The sequence below is a fragment of the Microplitis demolitor genome, chromosome 8 (genome assembly GCF_026212275.2).
Source record: "Microplitis demolitor isolate Queensland-Clemson2020A chromosome 8, iyMicDemo2.1a, whole genome shotgun sequence".
NCBI classification, from domain to species: Eukaryota; Metazoa; Arthropoda; class Insecta; order Hymenoptera; family Braconidae; genus Microplitis; species Microplitis demolitor.
This window is the reverse complement of record NC_068552.1, coordinates 1,257,814-1,273,142: the sequence shown is the minus strand read 5'-3', so window position 1 is coordinate 1,273,142 and position 15,329 is coordinate 1,257,814. Positions and strand designations below refer to the sequence as shown.

Sequence of the window (15,329 nt, the reverse complement as noted above, 5' to 3'; positions counted from 1 at the left end):
GCAATAATATATTACCATGAATATGCGGTAGTATATATATGGCAAGTTATATTGTGATACTTTATGAGGGTATATATGTAGTGAAATATACATAGTATTATATAGCAATAATATATCTCATCATATACTTTACATCATATACTTTCACATATAAAAATTATTATATTGTTACATTATATTTTGCAACATATATGGAAATATATATGGCAGTAATACATTTGAAGTTATATCGTCACATATATCATAATTGTATTGGGTAAACATATATAATTAGATACATAAAATTTTGCCGCTTATTAAATATATTAGTCATATATGGATTATTGTATAACATATTCTATAATGATGTCATACGTTTTTGATATAACATTAAACATATAACATTTAATATACCAGTAAGATATATATTTTATTTTTCGCAGATATATAACTTGTATTATATTCGGAATAGTATATGATTCGATATATAATATATATTATATTTCACAGTATAGGATGAACAGTATATTGAAATTGATTATTGAATTGATTTTAGAATTGGATGAATCCATTAGAAAAATAAATAATATTATCATATATCACATATATGTAGGATTATACATAGTGATATATAGCAATAATATATTACCATGAATATGCGGTAGTATATATATGGCAAGTTATATTGTGATACTTTATGAGGGTATATATGTAGTAAAATATACATAGTATTATATAGCAATAATATATCTCATCATATACTTTACATCATATACTTTCATATATAAAAATTATTATATTGTTACATTATATTTTGCAACATATATGGAAAAATATATGGCAGTAATACATTTGAAGTTATATCGTCACATATATCATAATTATATTGGGTAAACATATATAATTAGATATGTATAATTTTGCCATTACATATGTTCACATATTCACCATATATTTATCAATATATGTTCGACCATATATAGTTTTTTCATGTGGGATAGAATGAAATTTTTATTAGTTTTTTAACTTTTCCCTATTATTATTATGTTCTGTTTATTTAAATGCTCAGCGGGTTATCCCTAGTAGTCCGACTCTACAGAGGGCGCACCTGAGCGCCTTCCGCTACTGCTGCGACGCCCCATCAACAAGATGGTTAACAAACACAGCAGGCCAAGTTCCGTTGCCTAAGTAGACAGAGGGATCCGAGGATACCAGCCTTCATCCACGATGCCAGAAACTCAACTTGCGACGAACAAGTTGGTATTTTAGCCAATGCAGACACAAAAGACTGTTTCATCCCTTCAAGGAAGCCAACAAGTACGACAAGCCTGACACGGTCGCCAGGGTAAAGTTTGCCAATTTCGAACCGGGGATTCTGATATATCTCTTGTTTGTGCTCTTCTGTAACCGTGATGTTATACACAGCAGGTGCTCAGAACTCAGTGACATAAATGTCACGAATGGTTTTATCGAAAAACGCAAAATCAGATTTGGTGTGATCAATTTTCCGAATTATTGTGAATGCTACGTTCCAATAAATACGGCAACAGTAATTCTCAACAACGCGGAATATCTTCTGGCAGATAAGGCAGACTGGTGTTTTATCGACACCGTGCGTGTGTCGAAGGTGGTAATAAAGTACTCAGAGCAACATTATAATGCTGTACGTAGGCATTTCTTGCCAGCGCAGGACATCCTGACTTTTTCTTATTCAATCGTAAAATTGACATCAAATAGTGATATATAATATATTGGATAGCAAATTCGACAACATATTGTGAAGTTTGCTACAATGCAGTTTATATTTATTGCCAAACTCGAATAGTAAAAATTACTAAAAATAGAAGTGATTACTACTTTATAAAAAAGTTAAGACCATTATGACGAATTTTAAAAATTTTAATTTAACTTGAGTTGAAGAAAAATAATTCAATTTATAGGAAACTAAATAATCGATAAATTTTTTCAGTTAGATATTGCCAAGTGTTTTACTTCCTACAATCACACTATTCCCATCGGGATTGAGTTTCATCTTACCTCTTTCTACTTCATTTGCTAGAGATGTAAAAAACCATTTCATTTACTTTATTATTTTCTATTCGTTATCTAATCAAATTCATTCATTTATCTTTATGTAACATGGATTTGTAATAACTAACCTCAAATAAGATAATTTTTTATAGACAGAAATTTATATATATATATATATATTTATACTATCTAAAGTGAAATTCGATAATCGGAATGAAAAATACACTGAGAGAAAAAAAGTAGGGGGGGGGGGGGCATAATGGGCCTTCCAAAATTTTAAACATGAAAAGTATTGAAGGGGGGGGGGGTAAGAAGGGCTACCAAAACTATGAAAAGCTACGAATACAAATATTACCCGCATGAAAATATCATTTATGATAAAAATATATTAAAAAATATATGTGACAGATATAAATATATGTGACAATACATGAAATCTTATATAGAACTATATATAGATTTTGGCCGATTTTATCATATTTCTATATATGTTTTCTCTTATATGATTTCATATATTTTCGTATAACTTCAATATATTATTTATATATTTGAAAACATAATTTTAATATATTTAAAAATAAATGTTATTTATATATAGAAACAAATAAGAATATATATATAATTCATCATTATATGACATGACATATGTACCATGTATTTAACTTTATAAATTTTTGTATATTTTTCGATATATAGAACCATATAAGTCTCCCCATATATATAAGAATAAATAAAATATATTCTTTTCTTTCTCTCTCTGTTATAAGAATCAAACATTGTGTTCAGAATATATATATGTGCTAGCTTACAAATTTACATATATAATTATCAATATATGTAATACATGTATCCGCTAACTTATAAGTTTACATATATGATTATAAATATATATAATACATGTATGAACTTATAAACTTACGTATATAATTAATTATATTAAAACTTACTATATTATATATAAGAAAATATATATCATTTTTGGCCACTTATATGGTCCCATATTGATTATATATTTTTCCATATATATTTATCATATATAGTATTTTCATGCAGATAATTTACATCACTAAATAATAAAATTTGAATATTTAATAGTTTATAGAAGTACCTCTCGAAAAAATAAATATATTTTATATTTTCTCATGCTTCTAGAAATTTATCACTAAAGTGTCGCAATAGTTTTCTTAAAATAAAAGCTATCGTTTTAATTTTAGAAAAAAATGATTTATTTTGAACATTTATGTAAACAAGATAATTACTCGAATTGTATTTTTTTTCTCAGTGTAGTCCATTGAAACAAACTAATGAATAAGCAACTTTGATGAAATTATTAACCGTGTTCATGAATAAACACTGAGTTATTCATGAATGTGAAAATATTATATTGTGAGGGAAGAAAGTCACGTCGAGCAAAAGAGGGAGATAATATGCGTGGAAGGAAAAAAAATAACGAAAAAAAGTGGCGCAATCTTTGAAGAGATGCCGACTAGTAAGTGCTTCAGCTTCAGCACTTGAGTGTGGAGCAAGATCAGGGGAAAGGTATCCTATTTTATCTTTCGTCTGATGAGAGTCTCACATTCTACTCTCTGTGGGAAGACGGTGCACTTTGACTACATACACACGCCCAAACCACCTTAGATCTTTTCTTGATGGCATTTGCCTTTATCCTCAAGTTTCATTTTTATATTTCTGTAGTTGTTTATGTAAAGAATACAAGGCTTACAATTACTCTACAATGTATTTAGTAACGTAGTAAATACAATCAAGAACTAATTACTTGTTTTCACACTCATAAACAATGACAATTGACAGTATTTATGGTAACATGCTTAAATATATGATATAAATTTCCATGGCTAAATGATTTTTTTTTGTTTACAGTCTATTTATTGTGTATTTATACCATTGTTTGTGTTATCGATCACCTCACTAATTTAAGTAACTTAGTTACCGCAGGACTTGGTCGAAATTGAGCTTACGGTTTTAGTTTGACAATGTGGGATTTTATTTAATTATTGATAAGGTACTCTTCCGAAAAACAACTAATGATCACTATTGAAAATTCATTAGTGTTAATGAGTGCTTATTAGTGATCATTAGTAGGGGAGAGTCGGGTCAATTGAACCAGAGGAGATTGAACCAGTACGCTTAAAAAATCGAAAAAAATGTAAAAATGAGTCGTCCTTGGAATTATATTTTGATACACGAAACCTTAGTCTGACAAAAATTTCGAACCAATGTGATGATTTAATTTTAAAAAATTCAAGTTTTTGTGTTTATAGGCATCTGAACTTTTTTTTCAGCTCTTGGCAAATTGTTTAATAATTTTTTAATTTTCAAATGTAATCTTAAAATTTTTTTGTAATACCTTCATACATATATTAGTCATAAATTTCTAACTTTACTTCTAGTAAAATAGTTATTGAATATTTTTTTTTAAACTAATTATTTAAATAAAATCATATGGGGTCAATTGAACCAGTACTCTCGGGGACGGTTGAACCACACGAATCACACTGTGAGCATCAGACATGCGCGCGCATCTTGACAGAATGTGAAAACAAGCTAACCTAACCAAGAAAAAAAATAATTATATTGACAGAAGTTTTAAAAGTGATTGTTATAACATATAATGTTATATAAAATAATAAATATTATTAGAAGTGTTGTAATTTTAGTTTTCAGCTGTAAGGAATAGTAAATTATTCATTAAAGTCATTCGTTTGTGGTTCTAATACTCTTGGTTCAATTGTCCCCGACTAGTAGTTCAATTACCCCCGCAAGGAGACGATTGAACCATTTGATGCAGTTGTACAATTTCGTATTTATTAAAAATTTTCATCATTTGTTAAGTTATGTGCTTATGAGAAATGATAGTCTACAATAAATTATAATTCCGTAAAAAAAAGTTATCATTTTGCTTTTATTCATATAGAAAAAAAATGTTAAAGTATTTTGGTTCAATTGACCCCACTCTTCCCTACTATAGATACTAAAAAACAACCGCAATACGCTTATGACACCAAAATTACCAACTAAGAACACGAAACGCACTAATTACACTAAATTATTAGTGCGCGAAAATACTAGAACATCAGTGTTCATCAGTATTTTCCATAAAAATAGCGGAAGATTTAAATTAAATTAAAAAATAACAAATTTTCCGAGCGAATATCAAATTTTTACAATACAGTGAACTTAGTATAGGTTAGAAAGATAAATTAAGCTGCCGTCGATAATTTATCAAATGAGGGCCAATAGGCCTCTCACGAATAAATTGTAGGAAAAAATCGATTGATAAGAGTGATAGACGGCTTTAGAGACTTAATGCAATTGCGTGATCGATTTGCGCAGCCAATCCCTTGTCACCCCGTTACAATCTTAACTCTTCGATGAGATACGCAGAATATATTCGTTGGGCTTTTCCGATGCCATATATTTCAAAAAAGAAAAAAAAACTGATGAGACGAGATCTCGACCCTATTTCAAGTTTATGACATCGCTGGTAGATGACGTGCCATTAGTTGCAAAGTAAAGTTTTCGTTCGTAGAAATTGTAGCAGTATTAGATATACTGTTGCTGAATATCAATGTTTCTCAAGTATTTCGGATACTACCTTTTTTTCATATTTTATCAGATGACACCCAATAAAATTAATCCCAACTTCGTAATGATTCCTTCCAGCCGTAGATATATTAGAAAGTTTGTCCAGAAGTCCAGGTATCGGTTAGATACTAATATCGAGAAAATTGTTTAAATAATTTTATGTGAGTTGTAAGTGGTTTTCTAGTAGCTCTATGATGAGTTTGGAATGAATTGGTCTAGTCTTAGACTGGAATTAAAGTTACTTATGAGCATTAGCATATTAATTACTTTGAAGGGAAATCATCAACTCTCGAAACATTAGTGGTCTTCATCTTAAACAAGATAACGACTACTTGGAAGGATTTCGAATTCGAGGGTTGGTTGTTAGAATGGCTGAATCGAACTGAAAAACGTCATAGGTGGGGGAGGGGGCAAACGGGGTATTTAAGGAAACACCAAGTTTTCGAGGACTTCAGCTGTTATTAAAAACATTTATTTGTGGGCAAAATAGGGCACTCCCTAAAGAAGGTCAAAAAAAAATTTTTAATAGGGGGGAGGGGGGAATAGGCCCTTTAAATTTTGGGGACTTATTTCGCCCCAAAATTATTCGAGGCACTCAAAATTTTAAGGGGTCCCCTTCCCCTATTAGGAGAGAGTGGAGCAAAATGGGCTTAAATTTATATTACTCATAAGCCCTCATATCTTAAGGGGCCCAGTTCCCATCCCCTTCCCCTCTTCCCCTATCAAAAAACACTTTTTTATAAAATCCTCCCCACCCCTCTTTATCCCGTTTTGCCCCTACCTCCCCTATAATGTTATCTACCTGTTCTTTCAACTTTGTTCCACTTATTTTCCACTCGGTTTTCTACTGTTTACTGAGATGAATGGGTTTAGGAAGAATTAATGGGCTACACGAATCCTCTACTATTGTTGGTAATGCGACCGTTGGTGACGTCGACTTGAGTAGGGGAGTGACGCTAATTGAACATGTGTGTTGTCGGTGTTTATCAATATTTCCAATAGTTTCTCTGTTCCGCGAAATTAACTTTGAAAATGACGATTTAGTTTGGTCTCACCTGATTCGTTGCTAATGTCATATTAAATTAAACGGGCTCTGGAGCGTTTATTGACTTGTATAGCTTTAGCTATAGCTGTATTTTCGACCCATTCTGTAATTTCCTTGATAGATAAGTTTTAGAGAATGTCATGTATAATCCCAACCATAGCGAGGTATGAACAAGAAAACAGCCGTACAGCTTTTGCCTCTAAAAGTCGGATAGTTGATGAATGTATTTGCAGTTGCCCCTCTTCGTAATAAAACTTTATCCTTTGATATAGGAAACTTCGTTTTGTACATTAAGACTGAGCTAAATTCAATACCTGTTAGTCGACGTCTTTTCAATAAACCATTCCGGCTGAAAAAATTTAAACTGTTTTATATCAAATAAAAATTTTAAGTTATTCCGATTTCACCCGTACAATTTCATATTTATACCATTTCAAGACTTGTTTTCAAAAATTTTGAAATTGGTCATGGACACCTCGAGATCAAAATCAGGCTTTTTCTCATAATATTTTGCTTTCTTTTGTTTTTACCCCCCAGCTGACCCGAATTAAGGTAAATTACCATATTTTACATCAAAATACCGCATTCGACAGTAATTTTCGGAAAATACGGTAAATAACGGTAATTAGTCCTAAAATGTGGTAATTTAGGTAAAATACGGAAAATATCGTAGTTTACCTTATTTACGGTATTTAGAAGAATTTCCGTGAATTACCGTAACATACAGTATTTTACCCACAGTACGGCACTTTACAGAAAAATACCGCAATACCCTTTCGGAATGTAGTCAATCTAAAATCAGATAAAATTTTCCGACCCGGGATATTCAGTTGTGCAGCTTTGTCAGCAATAATTGGCCGCGATATTCTGCCAATGGAATTTTTTTTCAATTTCATAAAATTGAAGCTAACTTTTAATTGTCTGAAAAATGGAAATATGGAGTCTAGCATTCATTAGAAATAATAAAACTCAACAAATTTATTGTCTACTGAGTCGGGTTCAACTTTCCAACGCCGAACTTTTCACTTTTTCAATGAATGTTTCAAATATCTCGAGCAGAAATGATCAATTTTCCAGTGACCATGCGGAAAAAGATCGATAAACACTTATGAGAAACAAAAAGTCTAGTATTTTCGTACACTAATACTAAAATATCAATGGAACACTTTGTGTCAGTAGTTGGTTTAGTGTTTAGATTAAGTTTTTGATTGATAATCGACAGTTTGTAGGAGAATAATAACGTAAGTTAACGCAGCACTAAAAACCTATAAAAATTAGAATTATTATTAACCTTTCGATGATGAGGTGATATTATATTGAATATCTTTAATATAAATGAATACAATAAAATTTTCGTACCGATGCTAAAAGACGATTGTCAAGTCGAATCATTTTATATACACTGAAGTGCACGTGTTTGTGTAACAATCCCATGGAAAATTGTTCGATCTAAAAAAAAAAATGGTCAGCAACGTGTCAATAAACTTGGATTGTATAGTACTATTTAAAAATACTTCATATTTCATGTCCATACGAGCTGGATATGCAGCTGCTAATGCATATATTATGGTACTTGTTCTTTTGATCTGCAACAAAAAAAAAAATCAAAGCATCCTGTGTTCAACAAAAAAAAATTTGGGAAATCCATAAGTGCACGAAAGCTAATGTTATATTTTAAAAAGTTTTAATCGCCCGCGTTTTTTTCATAGAAATTTCCATGGTAAATAAACGGTAGTAAAAGTCAATGACAAAAGTAAGATAAGGAGATTCCTAGTAAAAATGGCTGCGATGTGTTTGTTTACATGTTAAATTGTCGGTTTTAACAGTCATGATTTATTATAAAAAAAAACGAGAAAGACTACATGAAACTGAAGCTAGAGGCCGAAATAAGTAGCGGCCAGCAATTTTTTGCGTGGCCGCTACTTATTACAGCCGCTAGCGTAATTTTTTGCGTAGCCACTACTTATAACAGCCGCTAGCACAATTTTTTGCGTGGCCACTACTTATTATGGCCGCTAGCGTAGTTTTTTGCGTAGCCACTACTTATTACAGCCACTAGCACAATTTTTTGCGTGGCCACTACTTATTACAACCACCAGCACAATTTTTTGCGTGTTCGCTACTTATTACAGCTACTAGGCAAATTTTTTGCGTGGCCGCTACTTATGAAAGCCGCTAACTTCAGCTTCATAAGGATTACATTAGTGATTTTCGAAAAGATCCTTCTCTGCATAATTCTGAAGATTGTGAACAAAAAATTAACTCGTTTCGTCAAGTCATTCTCGAGATATCCGTACCATAACCTTTTTTTGAACCACAGACCAATAGACGTCCACATTAAATTGACGTCGGTTATGAAGCACAATTTCTCCGCTTCGCGAGGTGTGCACAATCATTCAAGAAAAATTTCAAAAAATTCAAAAACTTACCTCCACATGAACCGATGTCACAGAATTAGTCAAAACAATAGTTGGATAAAGACATGCTACAGCTATTAGACTCCAATTGATACACTCTGGTATGTTCAGCGTTTCTTTTTCTTTCAACTCCAAAGTTAAGGAGTACGTTGAATAAATCACCTCTAGACAGTAGTATCCCACGGCGATACAGATTGGCATGGAATAAAATTCCGATACTTTTGCTGAAATAGCTTCCAAGCTATGGTATGCTTTTCGTATGAAAATAAGGCGCTCTATAATATTTTCTTTGTTACGAACATCAGTTAGATCATTAACCGATCGCCGTCGAAATTCAATTTTTGGATTAGAAAGTGACAAAAGTGATTCGTTCAAAATAAAATACTTTTTTCTGATATATATCAATACTATAGCATATTGAATTGTCAAATATCTGATGATAAATTCAGGAAAAATATATATCATAATATTAATTAGGCAATTGCTTTTCAAAACCATATATTCACTTAAAATATGTCCTAAGTTGATCGAAAAAAATCCAATGAATATCGATATTTGCAGATATTTTCCACTGTAACACTGATTGAGATCATTCAATTTCTCAACCAATTCACTTTCGAAGTACAGTAATTTGTTGAGAATAGTGACAATTACTTTTTGCTTCATAGTAAACAGCAAAATTATCGTAACTTGTAAAATTTGTACAGCAATACCCAAAAATATGTCGAAGTAATATTGGGTAGAATTTTTTTCTGTGACTCTGTAATTGATCGTAGTGCAAAAATAGTAGAGTTCAATTGGCATCACCACAAAATATCCAATGACATTGCAAAGTTTTGCCCTGAAGGATCCCAAAAATTGTATAGTGATCTGGTCCGTCTTGTTTCTGATCACTGGCAACGTTTTTAAAGAAAAAGGAGCTAATCCCAAAAGTTTGTAGAATGTTGTTGTTAAATAGAGCAGCAAAATATTAGTTTTTGAAAAATTGTTTATCACAACCATTTTGTTTCGGTATGTTATCAAAACTACGTTGTACAAACGAGTGATTTTCTACACCCGGTTAGGAATGGAAGTTCAGTATTTATTTAATGATTGAAGTAAAAGATATCGGTAACCCACGTGCTCTATACATAAAATTTAATTACCAAATTGAATTAAAGATACATATCTTTTAATTAAATATTCAAATTATCGATAAAATTAATGGAGCATCATAAATTTATTAGATAATTGAATAAATAAAAAAAATGAATTATCCAAAAGTGCACACCTCAGTCACTCATTTTATATTTAATCATGACTTTCATTTTTTTAAATTATGGATTTTTATCTAACTTCTGAATTATTAATTTTATTTTTTTATTTCTTATTTTCATTAAACTTTTTTTTAAATATCCCGCCTTTTTGGACTAGATGGCGCTCTTTTTTGAATCCTATTTTTAGGTTAGTGCTGCTGCCAGTAGTTAGTGGAGAGGAAAAAAAGAAAAATAATAATAGCGAAAATAAAAATGGCAGTTCAATTACAAAATTCGAAGTACACAGAAAGAAATGTCAAGGAAATATGTCTAAGCAGCATAGTAAAGGTTATGTTACTCTATAGTTTGTATGAGCAGTTACATGAGAACGACATGACACAAACTATAGAGTAACATAACCTTTATTATGCTGCATAGGCATATTTACTTGACTTTTCTCTCTGTGTAGAATATGAGATTTAAATTTTCGTAGATCAAAATTTCAGAGATCAGTTGAAAGAGTTTTAGTGAGGTTAGAATTGTAGAATAAATGAAAACTCACCGAAATATATTGTATAAAATTTTTATTTTTCTAACCCTAAAGATCGTAATAAATATTTTTTTACTTAATTTAAGTGAACGAGCCTTATCTAAATATTACAACAAAAAAAGTACCAACTATTTTATACTAATGAATTATTCATAGCTATCAGTGTTTCGTTATTAATAGATGTTCGATTATTAACCATACTTGAATTTCCTATTTTATTATAGTATTGTAAAATAATTATCATGTAAGTTATGGTGGTTTGGACAATCTACAAAAAAAAAATTTTTCCGGATTTTAATAAAATTTTTGTAGTATTCAGTATGAATACTGATTTTGAATTTCTTACCGAAGTTATCAAACTGTTGTCCAGAGATATCATACCGCATGCGTTAAAAGATACATCTCGATGTAGCAATTCGATGGAAAATTGTTCCAACTGTAAAATAACAAACGTTACTCACTAATATAATAAATTATGAACTGTAACATAACGGAAGTGAATTTTTTATCCGCATTCACTCCGTTCCTCGAAGTTTTGAGGTTAGAAATGCAATACTTCGTATTTGATTCCTTTATGACTGGAATAAATGGTCAATATTTTGTACACAACATCACTTGTTTCTTTGATCTGTAATAAACAAAATAGTATTAAAGTCAATGTATATCTCGGCGGATCCAAATGATGGAAAAATATCGTATTTGCACAGAGAAAAAAGAATAGTAATGATTACTATGCTACACTGTGGAAAATTCCCATTAAATTTTACTATGGGTGCATAGTAACACCGGACCATAAGAAAACTGGTACAGAATTTACAAATGTCTGATAGTAAACGTATGCGCATAGGTCCCAATCGTGTCGTCTGCGCATACGTTTACTATGGGACACTTGTAAATTTTGTACCATTTTTCTTATGGTCCGGGGTTACAATACACCCATAGTAAAATTTGTAGGAAATTTTCCACAGTGTACATAGTAACCAGACTCATTTTTTGTAAAATGGTAAATAATGCTATGTAGAATTGGACTCATTACCATTTTTCTGGTAGTGATTACTATGTTAGATTAAAACAATTAAAATGGTAAAAATCCCTATCTAGCATGGGAATCAGGGCTATGAAGAATGCTACTCAGTCCCATGCTGGAATAGTTGTCGTTACAGTTTAATAAGTGAGACAAGGAAGTTAACATGCGCAGATGGTTGCGCAGTAACCAGTGTGTATGTGTATGCATGTATATGTGCGATGTATATTATTAAATATTTTAATTTATTTAATTATTATTTATCCGTTATCAAAAAATGATATTTCTTATTGAGCAATATCTTAATTATTCCAATAGATTAATTCAATTTCTACATATATCTATTTATAGTAACCTGAGTTGTTTGTTTTGTCATAACCTTATTTACTAAAAATGAAATAAATAAAACATGGTAAACATTACTAGGTAACATTGTAGTGATGTCCATTTGCATAGTTCTCTCGTCAATGTAGAATGGTAATCAGTACTATGCTAGCATAGTTACCGTTACTATGTAAAATGGGGGATTACTCTGCCCGGTTACTCGACGCTAAAAAATCCTCGTTTCTATGTAACATAGTAATGTTTACCATTCTACATGGAATTACAACTAGTTTTTTCTCTCCATGTACTAAAAAATTATTTTTGATGTTTTAAAATTTCAAATTTCTTTCAATCATGGCGCCCATTTCTAATTAATGCCCCATTTTTTTTTTTTTCACTTTAAATATCATTGAAAAAAAGATTTAACCTATTAAAGTCCCCTAAAATAGTATTTCCTCCCCCCCCACCCTATAAGATGATAACGTAAGTAAAATCCATTAAAGTTATTAACTTTAATAAAATACTGGTTCAAAACAGTTTTGTTTCATTCCTTGCCACACAATATACTATTTTGTCTGAACAACGAATAGTAAAATGGATCCGCCTGCACCTTGAATAATATCCATAGTAAATATTAATAACCTCATCAATAATATTAGTGACACAACAAGTCAACGTTATTATCGGAATTAAACTTTTGATGACCCATATCGCTGCATTGGTTGAACCTATTATAGACGATGTTGAAACACTTTGAAAAAACTGATACGACGTATAAACTATACCCGCCGCAAAATAAGTTATCGACAGTAACATAGACCAAGAATAATAATTCGAAAACTCATTTGAAATCTCATAAAGATTTCTATGACATTCTCGAAGGTAACAGATCAATTTGACAACACTTTCGTTATATGAAGCAGGCATAACATTGAAAAACCGTCGGCACTGTGACTCATCACAATTAGTGTTCGCTAATGACAAAAGTAATGTGTTTAAGCCTTTAAACCTGTTTTCAATAAATATCAGTACCAGAGCATACTGTATTACTAAATTTCCAATTATAAATTCCGGAATTATGAAAACAATGATATCAATGGTCGTCGTAAACTGTGACTCTGAAATAAATTCAGTGATGATATTTACAATAGTTATTAATATATGAGTCATAAATACGATTATGAGCATAAACTGTCCACTTGGAAGCTTTTTAGTATTGTAGAGTATGTCTCCTAATTCTCTATCGAATTGCAACAATCGATTAATAGCTTTCACGAAAACCCGCTGTTTAATGCTACAAAAAAGGACTATTGTTGCAAATGTTATATGAGCGGTAATTCCAAAAATAGCTTCTCGCCATGCTTCGATTCGTTTCACTGTATCTTTTGATTTGGTGTTCGGTAAAACGCATGGTAACCAATAATATGGTACTGAGATAAATATGAATGGTAAGGTTATATTATAAATTGACCCGACAATGGAATACGACATACACGCGAATAATTTTTTTTTATTGTTTACGATGTTTGGTAGAATCGATAATTTATATGGCGCGAGTCCTAGTACTTTGAAAAAATTCAAGGTTAGAATAAATAGTAAGAATTTATTGTCGGAAATTTTTTTCACGAATTCCATTTTTTGGTTTGATTATTGAAACAAATTTGGCGCACAATTATTACACAGAGTTTGTCCGTTGAACTGATTTTTATGTTGAAGAAACTAAGGAATACATTTAAATAGGCCTCGTCATCTAAATACATATTTACTAAAAGACCCTATGGAGAATTAATATATTAATATTTTCTATTTCCTTAATTTCATTAAAATAAGTGTCAATAAAATAGGGAGATGACTTTTATGGTATTTTATTAAAGTTAATAACTTTAATGGATTTTACTTACGTTATCATCTTATAGGGTGAGGGAGGGGGAGGAAATACTATTTTAGGGGACTTTAATATGTTAAATCTTTTTTTCAATGATACTTAAAGTGAAAAAAAAATTAGGGGCATTGATTAGAAATGGGCGCCATGATTGAAAGAAATTTGAAATTTGAAAACATCAAAAATAATTTTTTAGTACATGGAGAGAAAAAACTAGTTGTAATTCCATGTAGAATGGTAACCATTACTATGTTAAATAGAAACGAGGATTTTTTAGCTTCGAGTAACCGGGCAGAGTAATCCCCCATTCTGCATAGTAACGGTGACTATGCTAGCATAGTACTGATTACCATTCTACATTGACGAGAGAACTATGCAAATGGACATCACTACAATGTTACCTAGTAATGTTTACCATGTTTTATTTATTTCATTTTTAGTAAATAAGGTTATGACAAAACAAACAACTCAGGTTACTATAAATAGATATATGTAGAAATTGAATTAATCTATTGGAATAATTAAGATATTGCTCAATAAGAAATATCATTTTTTGATAACAGATAAATAATAATTAAATAAATTAAAATATTTAATAATATACATCGCACATATACATGCATACACATACACACAGGTTACTGCGCAACCATCTGCGCATGCTAACTTCCTTGTCTTACTTATTAAACTGTAACGACAGCTATTCCAGCATGGGACTGAGTAGCATTCTACATAGCCCTGATTCCCATGCTAGATAGCGATTTTTACCATTTGGTTGTTTCAATGTAACATAGTAATCACTACCAGAAAAATGGTAATGAGTCCAATTCTGCATAGCATTATTTACCATTTTACAAAAAAAAAGTCTGGTTACTATGTAGCATAGTAATCATTACTATTCTTTTCTCTCCGCATAGTAATCATTACTATTCTTTACATAGTAGCATAGTAATCATTACCAGAAAAATGGTAATGAGTCCTATTCTGCATAGTATAATTAACCATTTTACAAAAAAAAAGACTGGTTACTATGTAGCATAGTAATCATTACTATTCTTTTCTCTCCGCATAGTAATCATTACTATTCTTTTCATAGTAGCATAGTAATCATTACCAGAAAAATGGTAATGAGTCCTATTCTGCATAGAATAATTAACCATTTTACAAAAAAAGAGTCTGGTTACTATGTAGCATAGTAATCATTACTATTCTTTTCTCTCCGCATAGTAATCATTA

General features: G+C 30.8%; 1 protein-coding gene across 1 annotated transcript in view; it reads left to right on the top strand.

The window, feature by feature from the left end:
* The window catches only part of LOC103568646 (glutamate receptor ionotropic, kainate 2), a 178,964-nt gene that overhangs the window by 153,589 nt on the left and 10,046 nt on the right, over positions 1–15,329 (top strand). The gene's annotated exons all lie outside the window — the stretch shown is intronic.